The following is a 19,379-nucleotide window of genomic DNA, read 5'->3' on the forward strand; positions in this document are numbered from 1 at the left end:
GTTTTAGTTATTACCCTAAACATGATACTAAGAAAAGCATCCTAACATGATACTAGGAAAAGCATCCTAACATGATATTAGGAATCAAAATAACAACCTAAACATGATTTCTATATCAAAATATCAATTAAAGTACTTACTTGGAAGCCTCATACCTCTTTCTAATAAGAAAATACACACGTTAGTAACTTTAAGAAAAATAATAATCAAACAATTAAATTAAAAAATTGAAATAGAGATTTGGGACCAAACCCTCAGAAATATCAAACCTTTCACGTCTAGGGCGAAGGCAACTTCGAACTTGGCTAGGTGTGTGTAGTGCTAATGTATGAGGAATTGTGTTTGTAAAAGGCTAGGCTAGAAAGAGGGAGAAAGAGAATAAGCTTTAGCTTGGAGAGAGAGAAGAGAATTAGAGAATTCTAGTTATTAAAAACGGAGGTCTAGGGACCCTATTTATAAGAAAACAATCCGGAATTGATAGAAACGAATAAGAGTTTGAAAAGGAATGAAACACGTCTTTATTGCCAACGACAAGACTTGTCCTCAGGCGACAAGATTGTCGCCATGCGACGGGCTTTTTCGCCATGCGACAAATATGTCGTTTGGCGATGTAGGACAGTTTTTTCGGATTTTGTTTTTATCATATCTTTTGATCCAGAAGTTCAAATAAGTCATATAATATGTCGTTGGAAATCTCTTGAAGTCTAATTTCCATCCCAATTGGAATCAGATTAAAATCTTTTTTAGATAAAAGATATGGCCGAAATAGTGGAAGGGTGTCTGTTTTGGATAGAGTTTCGTATCTCATTCATATCTTTTTCGTTATAGCTCAGAATCAACATTATAATATATCACTGGAAAGATAATTTTAAGATGTATCCAAACATATAATATTTAAATAAAGATTATGAGGCACAAAAATAATATCTGAATATATTCCATTTCGTACAAAACAAGGATTCTAAAAAGGAGTAGTTTTATTCCATTTCAAACTTTTTGAAACATAATTATCAAAAAGGATAATTAAGATCTTTTAGAAAATCTTAGAATCTTCTAATAAATCCTAATTAGTTTAGGAATAGGATTAAACCTTTGGACCCTCCACATGATCATTGGGTCGTAGGTAAAATCCGGTTTGGGCCCAGTTTAGTATTTTGGCCATAACTTTCTCATTATTCATCGAAATTGGGCTTATAATATGTCTTTGAAAAGGTTTTTCAAGCCCCATCCAACAACACTATTATTGGACCCATATCATGGACCAAACTAAACTTGAATGCACGTTTTTCATAAAAAGGGTAAGAAAAGAAATATTTTCAAAAATAGAAAGAAAAGATATTTTAATAAAAACATCCTCATCACTAGAATGTTCACACTTTCACTTTGTTTGATAACAAATGACATGAAAGGTATTCATCACTGGGTTTGGTTTTGGGGAGACACATTTAGGTGTCTACAGAAGCCCCCACTTTGACTGAGTTTGGAGAAACGCAAGTTTCAAAAACAAAGGTCGAAGTAACGATATGGATGGAGACTGATTCAGAACGTTCTGCAATCCTAAATCATTCTTGTAACGTCGATACCTGCAAACTAGCGTTAGTTAAAACAGATAAGAGAGTTACGAAACGCGTATCTTGTATCGTCGAGCACACGTCTCCGGGGTAACTAATTTTTTGCTGCATTTTGTGGTGACGACCTTCTACAAGCTAGGGAACGCCATGTCACTACTACAAAAATGGCCAAAGAAACCTATAATAAAAGACTTGTTGGTTAATACAACAGGTCTATTTGATATAAGGAGACCTAATATTAGAGATAATAGGTCTCTAAAATGTCAAAGGGCCCACGTGAAATAAATAAGAGATCTGTTGTATAACTCAACGGGTCTCTTATGTGCGTAAGGACCCACCACAATCCTTATTTTTTCTTTTTTTTCCCTTAAAATTTTGGGGGGTACTAAATCACGTCCGGTATTTACCGGGTAACGCCCGTATTTTTAAAAATAAATACTAATATACCCTCCCTTAAATAACCCATCAAAACCTTTTGTTTAAACTTTTACCTTTCTCTCTCTTCACCCTTTTCACCTACCCTTTCTCTTTCACCCAAAATTCAACCCCCATATCAACCACCACCGGTTACCACCATATTCAACCACCAATTTTTTTTTTTTAGGAAATTTAAGCGTTGACAGTACAAGGGGGCTCATATGTCTGGAAATCACATAGGCAAGGGCGTCGTCTCCGGCAAACAGGTGAGTCGTTTCTCCTTTTTTTTTTTTTCGTCGACGTTGAGAAACGCCTGGAGATCTGGAATCTCGAGGCTAGAAACTCCCGAAAAATCCGGATCACCGGGTGTAAGTTCAAAAATCCCAGACAAAACACGAACGCCTGGAATTTTCGAACATACGCCGAAGATCCTAAACTGCCAAGCGTTCGTAGCCGAGAGATTCTAAATCTCTGGGCGTTTTTTTTTTTTTTAAAAAAAAAAATTATAAACTATTTTTCATGATGTGGTTGTTTTTTTTGTTGTTGTTGTTGTTATTATATTATGTTGATTATTTTTAATTGCTTGTTATAAATTGTAGTTGTTATTATTTAATATGGTTCATGGAATTTAAAGTTAGTTGTTTTGTTATTAATTTTGTTTCATGTATCCTTACTCTAATCTAATGAATTGATTCATGTCTAAGCGCAAATGTTGCCTCTTATTGAATGGACTTGTGTACAATGCTAATGAGGTAGCCTTTTGTGGGCTGAAAAACTTTTGCTAGCCTTTTGTCAACTATATTTAGGCCATTGAGCCATAAGGACAGGCGACATAATCTGTTCACAACAACTCTCTTTGAGTCAAGTGTTCTGTTTGGATATGGTACTAATGGTAGTGCTCTATGTTGTATACATCAGAAAGAGGATTATATACTAGGGTCATGTTTTATAATATGTATGTGGCAAACAGATTCAGTGGAAAAGCCAGGATTAAGCTGTAGAGGCAATTTATAATATCTATGTTGTGTTCTGCTTTCTCCTTTTTCCTTTCATATTGGCAATTTATTACAATGCAACAAGGTTCTAGTTCCTTTAGATGTATTGTTCCTTTTCAGTGATTGGGCTCTAGCAGATTTGTCACATATCAGCTTACGAAAGTCTTAATGATTTGACATAATTTAAGTGAAATTGTTTGCTTGGTGATATGAACAAAAGATTGGGGTGGTTGTTATTGGTTTTAGTTGAAGCTGATTGGGAATTAATCAGAGCTGTTGTACAACTTTTTAGCTGGAAATGGTTATGAAGTGAACTCTTATTATATGAGGCATTAGTTTATTTATTAATACCCACGGTATTGTATGTCGGTAATTACATTTTAAACTAGCTTAAGGTGAGTGGCGTTATAGGTGGTTTAATACTCCGATATTATTCTGTTTGAGTGTTAGTAATATCTTCTCTATCTTGAGGAGGAAGGTAATTGGAGTCTTGGAGACTTGGAGGTCAAGGAGAATCGAAAATGCTATAAATAAGGGAGAGTATGAAAAGAAGAGGGCATATAGAATATTGCATTGATAGCTTGGTAGCCTTGGTTTGTTTAGCTTTTGGGAGTGATAAGGCCACTCAAAAACAAAGAAATTGTGCGTGAAGGGAGTTGACAATTTGTTGGGGTTAATAAAGATGTTCTAGATTATAAGAGGGGGGTAATAAAAGAATTTTCTAATTAAAAGAATTTTAGTAGGCTAGGTAGTTGTAGGTAGTGGAAATAAGTACATAGTTTCATTTGTTTTAGTGTTATTGTTGTGATTATTATTATTGTTTTGATGTTATATATTATTATTATTTTATTATTATTATTATAAGTATTATTATTAGTATAATTATTATTATTATGAACTAAAATTAGACTTATTTTAATTTCCTTTTGCAAAAAATTAAGATTGAGGGTTCGGGAACACAACACGCTGTATCACGGCGCTTGAACGCGTCAATTAGGAGGGAGAGAGACCAATATCATTTTCATCCTCGTACCGAGACGGGACTAGTCCCTAATGCTAATATGGAGAGGGATGTTTCTAGTCGTGTTCTTGATCGGGTTCTCCTGGGAGGTTTTGGTGTGTTTTCAGGCAACTTTCAGGTGGCGACATATTGCGGTAGTTTCACTCATTTTTAGGATTCGTTTTAGTGTAGTTTTTGGTGCAATTTTAGGTGTAATTTAGGCGTGTAAAGGGCAATTTCCAGGCATTTTTTGGGCTAGTTTTAGGCAGTTTCTAGGAGTTTTCTAGACTTGTTTTAGGCTTTTTCAGGCGAGTTATAGTAGGTTCCGATGACTGTTTTATTCTTGTCAGTTTTCAGGCGTATTTAGAGGTTGTTTCTGTGCGTTTTGGCTCTAGTTTAGGTCAATTTTTGGGCTGTTTCTGATCAGTTTTTGAGCGGTGGTTCCGATGTGTTTTGGGTCTATTTCTGGTGCGTTTGGGTAGCAGCTTTCAGGTCGATTTTCCGGTTTTTTTGGTGCTGTTTTGGGGTGTTTTTGGTGCAGTAACTGGTGTAGTTTTTGTGTACATTAAGTGCAGTTTTTGCTGCTTGTTTGATGTGGTTTAGTGTGCAGTTTGGGTGCGGTTTTTGGTGGTTTTTGGTGCAGTTTATGGTGCGGTTGTTTTTGCTCTTTGTTTGTGGCAGCTTTGAGGTTGGTTGTGTGTATCTTTGACGACTGCCATGGTGCAGTTTCATTGTCCTTTTGTGGGTCTTAGTAGCTGTTAAGATGGAAATGGCCTTACTAGAAGTTCTTTAATCAAGCATCTTCATGATCGTCATTGTTGTATTGGTGCGCGGGATATCACACAGTATTCTCTTACTTTTTCTAGTATGGGGATTTGGTTATGTGGGGTTTGTTATAAAGCTCATACGGTTTGTGCTAAGTGTCGTCATAGGGTGGGTGAGGATGTGTCGCCCCCTGATGAATGAGATGGTATTGTTCGTCTTGTGCTTTTTAATTTCTCTAAGCCACAAGCTCCCTCTTCTCCGGCTCATATTAGACATGTGGATGGTTTAGTGCGAGATCAGTTTGGTGGTTTTGATGTGGTTCTCCTTAATTTTTTGTTCCCAAAGGGGTTTTGCACTATGAAATCTATCTCTCCCAAATGTCGTTTGGGGTTTTCTCGGGTTCTTAAAGGTGCTCTTGATAAGGTGATCTCTAAGACTGATGACATTTCTTGTTAGGTTTCGTTATTGGTGTTACCTCTTTGAACCCTTTAAAACTTTCGCCCTCGGAGTAGTCGTGAGTCTAGGTCTTCCGTAAAGTGTCGACATCAAGAGGTGAGTATTTCTCGTGCTATATGCTCTTGGAGTTCACTAGGTGGTTGTGAGCAGCTTTTGAGGGAAACTTTAGTAGAGGATTCTCCTACTTTGTCGATGGTTGATGATGAGGACCTTGATTTGGATTAGCGTAATATCAAGCAATGTCGTAGGAAGATTTGTGATGGCCATTACACAACTGCAGTCCGATTTCTTTCTTCTTCGGGGGTTGCTCCGTATAATGAGGTCACTCTTGCAGATTTACAATCAAAACACCCTTCTTTTCCAGGTCCAACCTTGCCTACTGATATACTTGTTGATCAACTTCATCTCGCTGCTACTTCTGCTGTTGTTTTGGATCGGATTAAGAGTTTTTTGCGTGGTACTTCATGTGGTAGGGACGGTTTACGTGCTCAACACCTTATTGATTGCTTGAGTGGTGATGATGTGGTTGTCTCAGATGAGTTGGCTGCCTCTATTTTCGGGGTGGTTAATCTCTTTCTTGCTGGCAGATGTCCTATGGAACTAGGAGAGTATATTGTTAATGCTCCTCTCACACCACTTATCAAGCCCGGTGGTGGTATACATCCTGTAGTTGTGGGTACTGTTTGACGACGTTTGGTTTGGAAGGTCGGCACTGTTATGGTTGGCCAGTCTTTGGGCAGTTACTTTGATAGTCTTCAATTTGGCGTTTGGATTTCTACAGGGGGTGAGGCTATTCTTCATGCTGTGAATCGGTTGATTGAGGATCGTGGTTCTAACGTTGGCCTTTCTATGTTGTTGGTGGATTTTCGTAATGCCTTTAATCTAGTTGATCGTGCAGGCATGTTAGGTGAAGTATGTCATTGTTGTCCGGGTATTTTACGGTGGGTTGAATTCAGCTACTTTAATCCAGCCAGATTGTATTATGGGGACCACGCCTTATGGTCGTCTCAGGGGGTGCAGCAGGGTGATCCCCTTGGTCCTCTCCTTTTTTCTTTGTTTTTACATCCTCTTGTGTGTAAAATCAGAGATACTTTTGAGGTATGTCTTCAGGCGTGGTATTTGGATGACGGCACTATTATTGGAGACACTTTGGTGGTAGGGAAGGTTCTACAGTTGATTATGGAGGAAGGACCTCGTTTTGGGTTGCATCTCAATGTTAAAAAAAACTGAAGTTTTCTGGCCTTCAGAAGACCCTCGAAGTAGGCTTGTGGGTGTTTTTCCCCCTTCTATTGCTCAACCATTGCATGGTGTTATGCTGCTTGGTGGTCCCGTTAGTTGTGGTTCCAGGTTTAGTGGTGAGCTTGTGATGCAGAGGGTGACCAAGACCATTGCGCTAATGAATAAGGTTGATATGCTGGATGATCCTCAGTGTGAGCTGTTGTTACTTAGGGCATGTACTGGAGTTTCTAAACTCTACTTTACCTTGCGTAATTGTCCTTCAGGTGCTTTCGAGGCGGCTCAGCGCATTTTCAACGAGGCTCTTCAATCTTCCTTAGAGCGTATTGTTACTGCTTTGGGGCCCGGGTTTGGTGAATGGCAGTGGCGGCTTGCCACCTTACCATTTGCGTTTGGAGGGCTTGGTGTTTATTCCGCAGGTGATGTTCGTCATTATGCTTTTCTTGCTTCTCGGTTGCAGTCTGCTGGGTTTTCTCTTCGGCAGTCGGCATTGTGGAAGTCACAACAAGATGATCACACCTCTGCTTGGCTTCGGGCAGTCCCTATTTCTAGATTGGGTTAGACGATTAACGCTAAGACATACTGATGTGTGATGTGTTATCGGATGGGTGTTCCACTTTTCTCTGTCTTGACACCGTGCTCTGCTTGCTCTCTGGTTTTTACTGGGGATGTATTTAGCAACCATGCGGTGTCGTGTGCTGGCATTGTAGGTATTAATCATCGGCACAATGTTGTTCGGGATACATTTGTTGATATTTGCTACAGATCTGAGATTTCAGCAAGAAAGAAGGTTGACAAAAGATTGTCTGGAGGGAATGGAGGGGCCCTCATGCCTGTCGAGGTGTCACTTTATTCATGGGATCGTGGTTGTGATGTATGTGTCGACTTCACAGGGTCTTCTCCTTTGACACAGACAGGGCTATATGACTTTGTTCTGGGACGGGTTGTGGCTGTTGCGGCTCATCGGAAGCGGGTTAAGTATGAAGCTTGTTGTCTGGCGATTGGAAATGGTTTCATTCCTTTCTCTTTTTCTTCGCTTGGGGATTTAGAAAAGGAGGTTGTTGCGTTGCTGAAGCAGATTCAGAGGTTCTCGACTACGCAAGACTTTGGGGCTCGTGCTGCAGCTCAAATATATACTAGGGTAGGCTTTGCTATAGCTAAAGGAGTAGGGCCTCAGATTGTATCTCGGCTTCCCACTAAATTATTATAGGCTGTATGAATTTTGTTTTTGAGATATTTTTTTCGGTCTGGGATTTCTGCTCGAAAGGAGGTTAACGTTGGGTTGACTGGAGGGAACGACGGGGCTCTTCAACCAGCAGATGTGTTGCTTTATTCCTGGGATAGAGGCCTTGATGTATGTGTTGACTTGACGGGGTCTTCACCTTTAACGCAATCGGGGTTGTCTGACTTCGTTCCTGGCCGTGTTGTGTCGGCGGCGGCTCAGCGGAAGCGGGACATGTATGGGGTGCGTTGCAGGGCTATTAGCTATGATTTTCTTCCTTTCTCCTTTTCTTCGCTGGGGGAATTAGAGAAGGATGATATTGCGTTGCTGAAGCGGGTTTAGGCGTTCGCTAAGACTCAGGATATTGGTGCTCGTGCGGCTGCTCACATCTTCAACAGGATCGGGTTCGCAATAGCTAGAGAGGTGGGGGCCCATATTGTATCTCGGCTCCCCACCAATTTCTTGTAAATTGATTGACTTTGTAGGTTTTATATAATAATAATAATAATAATAATAATAATAATAATAATAATAATAATAATAATAATAATAATAAATAAATAAATAAATAAATTAGTGCATTACCAAAAAACGAGGAATAGGGAATTATTTTCCCATAGATTTTGGAATGTATAATTTCTTTCGTGAGTAAGAAAAAGATGCAAATAACCGAGGAACAAGATGATTTACATAAACTTACATTATTCATCTTATCAATAATAATTGGAAAAATTAACATTTAGTACCAGCAAAAGCACCCTATGTCATAAATAGCCCTATTTTTAAAAGAAAATAAAATGATTATTTTTATAAAAAAAAAAAAAAAAAAAGTGATAGTCATCTCATTTTTCTTTGGCAAAAGATATGGAAAACATCGAATTTTGATTCAATTGCTTTACTAACATGATGTAATCAAGCCAATGGATAACAAATCATTTAATTTTTTTTTATATGTTTTTGTTATCATAACGCAACACTTCATGCATTTTATATATGGATTGTCGATCGTAGTAAGGTTCTTATAACAGATTGTGACAAAACATTGACAACTTTTCCCAAAATTAGATTTTAGCAAGTTTTCCAGGATACGGATTGTTGCTTCATCGTAGCAACATTTCCAATGATGGATTGTTACATGGCATTAAAAACTTTCCCTAAATCGGATTGTCATACAAGAGTTGTGTTGGCAACTATTCCCGAAGAAAAAAGGATTGTCATCACCCAAAGTATCAACATCAATATTCAAGCAAAGCATAAAGGATCAACAAGCAGTGGTCTTCGATAATTTTCTTCGGAATATTATCGCAACAATAATTGAGGATCGTTACAAGAAGAATGGTCTTCGATGACGTTCCCTAGCTTGTGGAGAGTTGTCACAAACAACTGAAGATGGCTACAAGCAGAGTTATCTTCGATCGTGTTCCCTAGCTTGCGGAGGATGGTCACAAACGGAAGAGGATGACTACAAGAAGAGTTATCTATGATGGTGTTTCCTAGATTGCGGAAGACTATCACAGCAGAAATTGGAGGCAGCTACAAGCAGAGCGTTCTTCGGGCGATATCCCCTAGCTTGAGGAGGTTGTCACAACAATGCAACAAAATCGGTTACCCCTAAAGACTTGTGCTTGACGGTGTAAGATACGCGTTTCTTAACTCTTTTATCTGTTTAACTATCGCTACTTTGCAGGTATCGGCGTTACAAAAACGTTCTGAATCATTCTCCGTCCCTATCGCTACTTTGACTTTTGTTTTCGAAACATAAGTTTCTCCAAACTCAGTCAAAGTGGGGGCTTCTGTAGACACTCATTTGTGTCTCCCCAAATCAAACCCAGTGATGAATACCTTTCGTGTCGAATCATAATCCAATGAAATGAAAGTGTTCAAAGACTAGTGTTACGGTTAGTTTTTATAAAAAAATCTTTCTTTTTGTTATCGAAAACCTACTCTATTTTATGAAAATAGTCAATTCAGTTTGGTCCATGACAAGGGTCCAATAATGGTGTAGTGAGCTCAAAAAGACCTTTCCAACGATATATTATAAGCCAAATTTCGATGAATAATGAGGAAGTTATGGCCAAAACTGGGCCCGGTTTGGTTCTTATATGCCGCCCAATGATCTAGAGAAGGGCCTATTATTAATTATCATTCCTAAAGTATTAGGATTGATTATAGTTTTCTTGAATTTTCTAGAAGGTTATCTAAAATCCTAAAGGATTTAGGATTGATAATTATGTTTTAGAGTTTTACTTGGAACAAAATAAGTGTTTTTACGAAAATACGATTTTACCCCTGACACGGATTTTACGACTTAATTATATTGAGAAGTGGATTCCTTGTGGAAAACGTGTAGAAAATCTCTTGCATCGCCTAACGCACCTAGCCAAGCTTGAAATTTCCTTTGCCCTAGACGTGAAAGGTTGATAATTTCTTAGGATTTGGTCCCTAATCTCTATTTAAATTATTTAATTTAATTTTACTGTTTTTATTCTTTTCCTTGAAGTTACTAACGTGTATATTTTGTTATTAGAAATAGATACGAGGCATTGAAGTAAGTGCTTTAATTGTTTAATTGATCTTTTGATATAGAAATCATGTTTTTAGATTATTATTTTGATTCCTAATATCATGTTAGGATGGTTTATTGCTTCCTAGTATCATGTTTAGGTTAATTAATATTTCTAATATCAAGTATGATTAAAAGAATGCTTCCTTTTTTCTTTCTTAATATCATGTTAGGGCTAAAACTTTAATATTTGATGTTTAGTGACATGCTAGGGTTTGTTATTAATCTTGTTAGTATCATGCCTAGGATCTTTCTATTAATATTATGCTTTAACATGATTATTTTGACTATAATTACGCTTATTATTATGTTGCTTGATTGTTATTATTGTTATTGCTTGATCACGCCTTTATGCATGTTTAAAAGGAATTTGTACTTGTAATCACGCTTAATATGATAATTAATAATCTTTTTTAGGGTTAATATGATTATAATTCAAGTGATCACCAATAATAGATTTATTTGTGCATTAATATTCAACCGACATATATTAAACAAGTTTAGGGCTAATCTATTGATTGTATGTTAGTCAGAAAGCGCACATGAATACGAGAAAAATAAAGTAAAGGCCTATTTTTAGGGCAAGTTTAATCTCTTTTAGGTTGGATTTGTACCTTCATCCTCGAACTTCCAGTCTTGGTTCCAGACCTATTGGAGTTCACGATCTCCTGGATCGCTAAGGGGTGTAACCTTCACCCTGTGAATGGTTTACAAGTTCCTAAAACTTGTTGGCGACTCTTTTACTCTAGCTTCCTTCCCTTTGGGCGCCACCATACTTTGGTGTATGATCACAGTGGGGCTCAAGTTTGGGGTAATGCTTGAAATATTCCCTACAATGGTTATGGTCTACCTCAAGAAGGGCCTTTCCAAGGTTGTAACGTGGCTAGACTTGGGGTTATGAAGAATTGACAGCATCAAGTATACTCCCAAAATCCTTTATTTTTGCTGCTTATCAAAAATTAAAACCTTTATGCTTTGTGTGGAAACTTCCTACATTTGGTGCCTTTTCCTTGTCCTCTCTTTATTTTTTTTTCTCTCTCTCTTTTTTTTTTTTTTGGACAAGTTTTGTTTTGGTTTAGAACTTTTTTTTTTTTTCTTTTGGATTGGGTTTTTGGGTTTAGACTAACTTTGTGTCCCCCTCTTATGTTTCGTTCCCCCAATTTCCTATTTGTATCTCTTTGCACCATTCCCATCTCAAGGTATGAAATAATGTAGGTTGAATAACTAAGGCTCAATTGACGAGGCTCAAAAGGGCTGCCAAAAAGATGGATTCTCACAAAGGTTAAGAACATGGGATTATACTTGTGGAGTTTCAAGTTGCCTCCTGTGTTAGTGAAATCATCATATCCTTTCTTTATGAGCCAAAGATGGGCCTCTTTTTATTCAATTAATGTTCCCACAATATAGACTTTTTGAAAGTGTCTAAACCAAGGTATTATAAATGGAACTTGTATGGTGAAGACATATTGTTTATGAACTTTGGGAAAAGTTCATGATCCGGAGGTCATTGGGAAATAAGAGCAATCTTTGATCGCCACCTGGAAAAGAAGTCAATGAAGCCTTCTTCTTCCCCTTGCTTAAGTAATTCAAGATCGCGCAAGGTAGTTGTGAGCTCGATATTATCTCCATATTGGGTTAAAAACGCTTTTACAATGTCACTCCAAGTTGAAGTTTGTTTTGCATCGAGGTTATAAAACCTTGATCTAGCAGTTGGGTCCAATGAAAGAGGAAAAGTACATGCATATAGGCTTGGCTCAACCCCTTTCAATGCCATAATTCCAATAAATCTCATTAAGTGAGTCCTCGGATTGTCTGTAACCTTAAAGGTTGGCAAATCCGTAGTCAAGAACTTTTCTGGGAGAGTCTTGCCAAAAGGTTATGGTGCAAGCTCATAATTGAAGTACTTAATCCCTGAGTTAGCTCGAAGGACAAGTTTCTCCAAGGCCTCTACTCCTTCGGCTCTTGCTTTTTCATGCAGAATGTTTTCTTTTTCTTTTTCTGCTTTTATTTTAGCCTTTTCTGCTTTTTTATGAGCCTTGATTTGGGCTTCTTCTTCTCGTAGGGCCTTTTGGCTTTGGAGTTCCTCTCTAAATTTCTCCAATGCTGCTTTATCACCAATGATTGGACTAGTACGCGATTGTAAAAGATGATCTAGTAATGTGTATCACAAGAAACAATAGTTTTATTTCTTTTTTTTAATCCTTGTAATACGAATTCACTTTAAGCAAGTTTGTTGATGAAGAATGTCAAAAAATTCACAAATAAACATTAATGGAATGTCATGATTTGTGTTGACTTCAACAAGGTAATCATCTAAGGATTTAACTTTAAATGAATTGTTTTCGAAAAAGGTAGAAGAGAAAGACAAGAAAGTTAGATTAAAAATGCTCATCAAATTTTAAGGAATATTAATCAACCCGAACATACTCCTTAAAATGATCAAATATACTATGGTATTTAATGATCATTTAGGTTGCAATAGAGATCTATATCATTTTTTTTCAATTATGATTCTCAGATTGCTCAACTTTAAAGGATAATATATTACTATTTGCTTAAAAAGAATGATGGCCTCCGAATGTAAAATCCAAGAAATAATTAAATCATTTTCTCGATTTTATCATTCATTATCTTCTCTCTTTTTTTCAGAATAATAATTTTTTTTTGTATCATATTTTTTTAAGAACGATTTTATTATCTGTGTTTTTTTCTTTCGTTCTCTTTTTTTTTTCTTTTTTTTTGTGTGTGTATGAGGCAAACATCCCAAGTACGGTTCTCGATATTTTCTTTTTAAACCATAGAAGAAGTAAACAAATTATACTCTTAAATCAAGGTTGATCAATTACAACTAAAACATGATGAACATGAAAATAGGCACGTTTAAGAATAAACATATTGATGACGTCCTACTAAGGGATGCGAATGTCTAATGAGGAACCTCATAAGAAGTAATGTCATTAGTTCGATTATAAAGTACGTAAACAAATCATCATAATAAAAAATAGTATCGCGTGCAATTTTCCGTCTTGCGCTAAGGTTGAAAGTGTAACTTCAAGAGTAGCATCTGCCACATGCGTTTTGTTTTTTTTTTTTTTTTTTTTGTTTTTTTGCGAAAACGCAAAAAGAACGATAAAAAAAAACATTTTTTTTAATTTTTTTGAAAAAATGAAAACGAATATCAAAGTAAAGGTAACTAAGTTAGCCAACGTTGTTAGCCAAAAAAATATTTTTAGCACCTACTTGACGATTAACCTTGAAGCGGTAATATCGTTTTCTCCGTATGATATTGCTCGTAACGAGTCAAAGTCAACGTTGAACAGTGGGCGCGCGCAAGATAGAGAGCTGTGCGGAGGCGCCGCGCGCAACTTCTGAACTTGCGCTTGGAGGGCGCGCGTAACTTCGACAGTTTCGCGTGCCACCTGGTAGGTTCGACAATTTTTCAAATTTTTTTTTTTTTTGTCGAACCATAATTTTTGCAAATTTTTTTTTATTATTATATCCCTAGGTAACAAGTTGGGATTAGTTAGATTAGATACGAAGCATATATTCATGTAGTCACATAAGCACATAAAAGTAACCGTCAAAGCATACAATGCCACTCTAAGGTCAAGGCTTGGGTGTCCAAAGGTACCATATCTTAAAGGACGTAGCATAAATCAATAACTCAACGTGTTGACCCATGACATAGCCCTCCCAACATTTTGTTGGCGATATGGGTGGGATGATTGTTATTGATTTCGGGATGGAACCCTAGTGTTGGCAACCCCTAGTCAATGAGCCGATCCCCAAGGTTAAAGTGTGCTATGATTATGCATGATGCAATGTGCTTGTTTGGCTTTTACTTTTGTGAATAAAGGAAGATATTATGAGTTTAAGTCTCGCTCTCTAACTAAAGATTATCCAAGTTAATTCTCATTACAATACATAGGCAACCTAGTGTTGGAAACCTTAAACCATAAATACGAACTTATCTTGTAACCTCTAATCCCCAGCGGAGTCGCCACTGTAAGGAGAGGGATCCTTCTCCTTAGATGCACACACTACAAAAAAAATGAGAATAGGCAACACACAAAATTGCAACAATTTTACAAATGTTGCCTTTTACTATAAAAGGCAACAAAACATGTTTGTTACCTTGATCCTAAACAATGTATACTACCTACAATGCAACGGTTTAAAAAGTGTTGCTTTAGACAATGTAAGACAACAATATGTAGAATGTAGCCTTTTTTAAAAAAAATAAGGCAACATTTATTTCAAATGTTGTCCAAAAATACAACAATAAAATTGTATCCTATCCAACAATTTTAAAAACGTTGTTTCGAGGTATAAAAGACAATGATTGTTTCATGTGTTTCCATTGCCTTATGTAATTGATTGGAGTCTTATGGGAAAAGTGCAAATAATATGAGTAAGGTATGATGAGTCAAGTTTATTGAGAGTATTTGACTTTAGAATTTCACATAGTAACTTGAATTAACATAGCAGTGAAGTAGAATCATTCCAGACTATAGATATGTTTGTAGCTTTCGGAAATGAATTAACACTTTGACCAACAAAAAATAGAACTTGTAGTATTATACAAAACTGCAACATATGAGTAATTTTTTATCTTTATTCACTAGCATACTGACTAAAATGACTGTAATTAGTACATCAAATACTCAAGAGCATGTCTATCTTTTTTTAAAAAAAAGAAACGATCACAAAGAAGACTAATTCTAGTATTCTACATTGTTAGCACAACAGCTTGAAACTTTCACTTTTTCTTCATAGCACCCTTCTTTTTAGACTTCTTATAACTATTTCCACTTTCCTGTCAAGAACAAAATCAAGCATTGGTCATCTTCCCTAAAGTGCAAATAGAAATGACCGACAATGTTGTGGTGTTTCATGCACTTTCACTGAATTCTAGGAGGAAATAAAGAAAGGAGAATTTTCATGGTACTAAAATATATGACCGCAAAGCTTAAAATGTTTAGTAACATGAGCAGAGTGACATATCTAAACAATTTGGTTATAGATACCTTTCTATAATGTCTGTAGACAATTTGACATGTCAGTTCTTGTTCTTATTTAGTTCTTTCATCTTAGTCATAGATGATACGAGTATTTAGTTTTTTGTTCTAGTTTTTCTAGTGTTTGCTGGTCTTTTGTGAGAAGAGGAGGGAACAAAATTGCACATGAATTGGCCCACCTTCAACCATGGGAGGATGGTCATCGTTTGTGGTATGATGCCTTTCCGTCTCGTGTAATTGAACTTGCTTAAGTTGATTTAATGAATTAGTCTCGCCCTTTGGGGTTGTTTTGAAAAAAAATACTAGTACTAAAATTTTAGACTGACCTCGTAAGTCGTAACTATACTCAACAACTGTAATGATCAAGAAATGTAACGAAATAAATAGAGGACCTCACATCAAGAAATGTAACGAAATAAACAAAGCCAACCTCAGTCTTATCCTCTCTCTTCATCTGTTTAAGAGTCGTAATATAATTTATGGTTCAGACAAACATAGTCTTGGTCATAAAAGAGTATTGTGAGCTTCATAACAGGACTAACTGTGCAAGTCTGTAATTATTCTTTAAGGTTTTGCCATAAAGTTGTATGTATACCATCCTATCCACTTATTTCCTGGTCATTGGAGCACAGCTTGCGAGAACCTGGGGCTGGTTTTGTTGATTTTATAAATTAAAAATATTCAGTACAGAATTCATCAAAAGCCGAAGTCTGTACAATAGACTTATCACTAGTACAAAAATCTTTCCACAAATCCTGCTGTTGTGAAATGTGAGGCTGCAAATATACATTTTTGCCAAGGGATTTGCTGACTTCAATGGTTTAGGATTCTTTCTGTTTATTGTGTTTGGAAAAATCAACCCACTAGATTCTCTGTCAATGTGTTCACAGTCTGATTCAAAATCAAGTAGCTAGCTTGAATCTTTCTCAAATACTGTATTCTTCTGGTTTATCATAATCAAGTAGCTAGCATCTGATGGATTATCATAATCTGATTCGGAATCACGTAGCTTGAATCATACTTGAATATTGTATTTTTTTATTGCTATTTGGAAGGCCAATCCCCCTAGCTTTCCTCTCAGTGCGTACATCTTACGTATGATTAGGATTTGATTCACAGCTAACTATGTATAGTTTAATCATGGTCTCACACCACTTCATCATTGTAAATCTATCTATTCTCACAGGAAAAATCTATCTAGCTTCCCCTTGATAATTTCCAAGGGGGATACTACGACATTACTGAAAATAGATTGGTTCCTTCAAACCAAATACTCCAGAAACTTACCAATCTCACTTGCACAATAACAACAATAAAAGAAATAATAATTCCCTTGAACAAACGATGTAGCATCAAGCTGAAAACAATCACACCCAAAACTATAATCACAATCTTATTTGTTAAATCCAAATTCAGAAGGGATTGTGCGTGCTTGTGGAGTTTCTCAGTCCAACGATAAGTGGGAGACGTCGATAGCTGAGGCCAAGGCAGTGTTGTTTGGTTTGCAAATGACGAAGGATGCAGGGGTTGGTCACTTGGTGCTAGAAAGTGATTGTATGCAAGTATAAGTTTTATAAGAATAAGTCTTGCGGCTCTAGTTCTTTCATCTTAGTCATAGATGATACGAGTATTTAGTTTTTTGTTCTAGTTTTTCTAGTGTTTGCTGGTCTTTTGTGAGAAGAGGAGGGAACAAAATTGCACATGAATTGGCCCACCTTCAACCATGGGAGGATGGTCATCGTTTGTGGTATGATGCCTTTCCGTCTCGTGTAATTAAACTTGCTTAAGTTGATTTAATGAATTAGTCTCGCCCTTTGGGGTTGTTTTGAAAAAAAATACTAGTACTAAAATTTTAGACTGACCTCGTAAGTCATAACTATACTCAACAACTGTAATGATCAAGAAATGTAACGAAATAAATAGAGGACCTCACATCAAGAAATGTAACGAAATAAACAAAGCCAACCTCAGTCTTATCCTCTCTCTTCATCTGTTTAAGAGTCGTAATATAATTTATGGTTCAGACAAACATAGTCTTGGTCATAAAAGAGTATTGTGAGCTTCATAACAGGACTAACAGTGCAAGTCTGTAATTATTCTTTAAGGTTTTGCCATAAAGTTGTATGTATACCATCCTATCCAAGATCATTTTAACTCCAAGGACGATGAAAAAAAATCGAATACCTTTGTATAGAAGAAGAAATTTACCTATTAAAAACTTTGATGATGGTAGTGAGTACCCAGCAAAGAACTCTTAGAGGGGAGCACAATATACAGGGAGCCCAAGGTGAGGTTAACAAATGTAAAAGCGAGCATAGGGAGCAACTCTGGGATGTGATTTCCCTTCCCCATAGAGAGCTAGGTAAGCATGATCAGCAAGTCAGTGTTCCTGCAAAAACAAGTAAATAAGACTAAAAGCATAAAGAGGCAATTCATACTCCATTTTTCTTTTCTTTTTTGTATGCCATATGAAAGTAGAAAAAGGTGGAGTGAAGAACAGTATTTTACCTACACAGCTGCATTTGCCTTCATATCCTCTCCACATCAACCCGAATAACATGGAAATGCTTCTTACAAAAACAAAAATATATGTATGACAATATTCAGCCCAAAATCTAATTCTCAAATGTTATAATTCCAAAATCTGACATGGACGTTGTAAAAATATCAATAAATTCACAAAATCCCCAAGATCTTATAATATTTGTGTCTAACTGGTACATATACTATATGTCTGTGAGAATACTAATACTTACAATTGTCTAATTTTAGTTACCAACATGAGTTCACCAAAAAGTAAAATTTTCTCAACTAATTCTTAATCAAAAGTCCAATTTAACAAAAACTTTTGCAATCAAACAAAACCAAAATTGCTTAAGCTAGAATGCTTGATTAAGCATGACATAAATTTTACAAAGTAGCTGAAAGAATTCAGCATATTTTTACCTGAGTCTCTGCTGCCTGAAGCTTGTGACTGCATGTGGCTGTCGACTGTCGGCTGCTAGCGGCTAGCTGCAGCTGGCGACTTCCTGCTGGTGGCGGCTAGCTGCATCCTGTGGCTGGCGGCCAGATGCTGCCTGCTGGTGGCTCCTACCTGCTAGCTGGTGCCTGCTTACTGCTTCTGGCAGTTAAAAAAAAAACAGCGACTACCTGTGCACACCATAATCTTAATTATCTAATTTCTCACAAAAAAATCTCATATTTTAATACAATTAAATTAGGACACACTAAGAATCAAAACAGTAATTCTGAAATAAGAAAAATCCATAACCTGATTCTTATAAAAGATAAGAAATATTCATGTATTATCACAAAAACACAATTTTAACTCATATTATCTAATACATTATAGCGAGCCAACAAGATAGATTAGGCTATCAAAATACATAAACCTTGTAGCAGGAGAAGCATGATCAGTTACAATTTTACATCACAATTCAAAATGATGTGGATAGCAGATAATGAAAGCAGGAAGAAAAAAAACGAGTGAGTGGCACAAAAACAATATTGAACAGCTGGATAGAATTAATATATGCGAAAAGGGGTTCACTCTAGATCTTTTTCGCCTTAGTCAATTGTATACTCTACATATAGGAAGTTCCGCATTTAATGACATTAAAATAATCGAAAATATTCTCAGACCTTGATGTGATTAGATTGAGCCAAGTTGTAGTATGAATGAGCTTTAGTTGGTCCGTGATTTGTAACAGCCAAGGCAGTTTCTGTCAGCTGCTCAACTAAAAAATGTTGACCATTGAAAAAGAAGTGATTCGCCAGATAATTCAAAATCAATGCATTGTAGGGATGTATCTCAAATGCAAGCAGCATTTTTTCAAAAAATATACGAGTATAATTTCTTTGTATGGTTGATAAATAAATGATTATATTAGGATTTAGAAGAATAGAAGATTTAAGAACATAGAATATCAAATTCACAGGTCACTATGTGCAATCATCAACAAGAGAAAGGAGAAAATGGAAGCTATAGAAGCAGTAAAGGGTGATCTATTGGTACACTCATGTATGCAATTTAACAGAAATTCAACAAGCTGCAGGCAATAACAAGTATCAGCATGGTGGGATGAATCTTCAAGAGGTAATTGAGGAGTGTATACTATTCTATAGGACTATAGGTA

At 36.4% G+C, this 19,379-nt stretch overlaps 1 long non-coding RNA gene across 1 annotated transcript; it reads right to left on the minus strand.

The window, feature by feature from the left end:
• Window positions 1-14,713: 14,713 nt before the first annotated feature.
• On the minus strand, window positions 14,714-18,821 carry LOC145613823 (uncharacterized). Its single transcript, XR_014107016.1, has 4 exons — window positions 18,190-18,821; window positions 17,752-17,810; window positions 17,452-17,632; window positions 14,714-15,041 (listed from the first exon to the last, which is right to left on the minus strand). It is a non-coding gene; the product is annotated as an uncharacterized LOC145613823 (long non-coding RNA).
• Window positions 18,822-19,379: the final 558 nt, after the last annotated feature.

This window comes from Chenopodium album, chromosome 3 (genome assembly GCF_948465745.1).
Source record: "Chenopodium album chromosome 3, dcCheAlbu1.1, whole genome shotgun sequence".
Lineage (NCBI taxonomy): Eukaryota > Viridiplantae > Streptophyta > Magnoliopsida > Caryophyllales > Amaranthaceae > Chenopodium > Chenopodium album.